General features: G+C 43.8%; 1 protein-coding gene across 1 annotated transcript in view; it reads right to left on the bottom strand.

Annotated features, from left to right (window-relative positions):
• LOC129839855 (sodium/potassium/calcium exchanger 3-like) overlaps positions 1 to 2,500 on the bottom strand; it is a 69,054-nt gene that overhangs the window by 15,456 nt on the left and 51,098 nt on the right. The gene's annotated exons all lie outside the window — the stretch shown is intronic.

The raw sequence follows: 2,500 nt of genomic DNA, 5'->3' as shown, positions 1-2,500 counted from the left end.
AGAGAGAGAGAGAGAGAGAGAGAGAGAGAGAGAGAGAGAGAGATCATAGACACCACGCCGTGGTTGAATAAAAACACAGGTAAAGAAAAGCCTTCTACGTCACAGTGCCATTAGCCTCTGTCTCCATCAATGGGCCTGACCAGGTAGGAGGGGTGGGGTGGATTTGTTCATTTGGTGCATCAGGGGTCAGAGGTAAAGTACAATCCCTGTTAGAGATGTTAATCTGGGTGTGGAATCACATGGGGTTGAGATCAAGGTTAGAGACAACAACAGATGGCAGCTAACAGAGTTGTAATACTGTGGCAGTGTAGCAGCCGCCTCTCTCTCTCTATCCAGCTATGAAGTCCCGTTATGACAGGGCAGGGTGTGTGTGTGTGTGTGTGGGTGGGTGTTTTTGTAGACACAGCATCGTCTCTGTGTTGTCTCTGTTTTTAGACAGCCTGTTGCTGTTGCCGGTTGGTTGAGTAAGAGTTTTTGATTGGTTGAGTTTTTTTTGGCGAACAAGGGAATTCCAAGAAATGACATGATGTTTTTCTATAGCGGACTAATCCTCTCATGCTTACATGAGTGAATGGGGTCATCAAGGCATAATAGCGGTTTTGGAGGGAGAGCGATACAATGCCTTCAGAAAGTATTCATAGCCATTGACGTGTTCCACATTTTGTGGTGCTACAGATAACATGGATAAAAAAATATATATAATCTTCACCCATCTACACACAATACCCCTAAATGACAAAGTGAAAACATATTTTTTTGAAATGTTGCAAATGCAATGAAAATGAAATACAGAAATATCTCATTTACATAAGTATTCACACCCCTGAGTCAATACATGTTAGAATCATCTTAGGCAGTGATTACAGCGGTGAGTCTTTCTGGGTAAGTTTCTAAGAGCTTTGCACACCTGGGTTGTACAACATCTTTTTTACATGATTCTTTGAAATATTCTTGAAGCTCTGTCAAGTTGTTTGTTGATCATTGCTAGACAGACATTTTCAAGTCTTGTCATAGATGTTCAAGCCAGTTGAAGTCAGAACTGTAACTTGGCCACTCAGGAACATTCAATATCATCTTGATAAGCAACTCCAGTGTATATTTGGTCTTGTGTTTTAGGTTATTGTCCTGCTGAAAGGTGAATTTGTCTCCCAATGACTGTTGGAAAGCAGACTGAAACAAGTTTTCCTCTAGGATTGTACCTCTGCTGAGCTTTATTCCGTTTCTTTTTATCCTAAAAAAGTCCCAGATGACAAGATGACTGTTTAAAGTCACCATTGGCCTCATGGTGAAATCCCTGAGAGGTTTCCTTCCTCTCCGGCGACTGTATTAGGAAGGACGTCTGTATCTTTGTAGTGACTGGGTGTATTGATACACCATCCAAAGAGTAATTAATAGTTTCACCATGCTCAAAGGGATATTCAATGTCTGCTTATTTGTATTTTTTTTAACCCATCTACCAATAGGTGCCCTTCTTTGCAAGCCATTGGAAAACCTCCCTGATCTTTGGAGTTGAATCTGTCTAAACTGCACTGCTCGACTGAGGGACCTTACAGATAACTGTATGCCACAAGGCACACTGGCTGAATCAACTTTGTTTCCACGTCATTTAAAATAAATTACGTTGAACCAACGTGGAGGCCCATCAAACAAATGGAAATGGTACATGTGCTCTATTCCCCTCATACTTGTTCCTCTCCTTCATCTACCCATCCTCTGTATCACCTCTATCTTCGCCACCTCCACATCCCTGCAACCTCTGTAGTCTACACCTCAGTGTAGCCCTCTGCCCTACACACCTCCACACATCCTGCCTGCTCACCCTACCTTTAAAACCCAGACTACAGAAATGCCCAGCCCTCCGCTTCATCCTCCCACCACACACACGGGCATCACATACACAACTACAAACATACACATTCCCCAACTCTACCTACTCAACTTGCACCGGCCTCCATCCAGAAGTAGTCCACTATATTTGATGGAAGTTCTCACTCACTCACTCAATCTGCTCAGAGTCTACACCTAAATCTGGTTCTAATTGGGTGTGTATTTCCAACCGGCAATAAATAAAATGCCGGCTGTGCTGACAGGACCCCAGCTAGAGTGAGGAGCACGCGCACGCACACACACACACACACACACACACACACACACACACACACACACACACACACACACACACACACACACACACACACACACACAGTTGGCAGGCCTCATTCGGTACCAGATGCTGTGTTCTGTTCTGTTCTGTTCCTTCAAGCGGGGTAGTTTGGACTCGGGGGCCATTTTTTTTAGCCTTGGACGGCGGCCCGATAACAATTATCCCATGGTTCGCACTATGCACAAACACCCAGCCAGCCGAGAAATACAGGGGGGACTGATGTGAAGTTGTTAGTTTTCCACTGTGTTGAGTGTGTGATTTCTTTTTTACGGGAACTTAAAATAGTTTATTGAGGTGTTATGAATGTGAAAGGTTGATTAAAGACACGCACAGAGC

Source organism: Salvelinus fontinalis, chromosome 40, assembly GCF_029448725.1.
Source record: "Salvelinus fontinalis isolate EN_2023a chromosome 40, ASM2944872v1, whole genome shotgun sequence".
In the NCBI taxonomy this organism is placed as follows: Eukaryota; Metazoa; Chordata; class Actinopteri; order Salmoniformes; family Salmonidae; genus Salvelinus; species Salvelinus fontinalis.
Note: the sequence above shows the minus strand (reverse complement) of the source record. Positions and strands in the feature narration are given on the sequence as shown.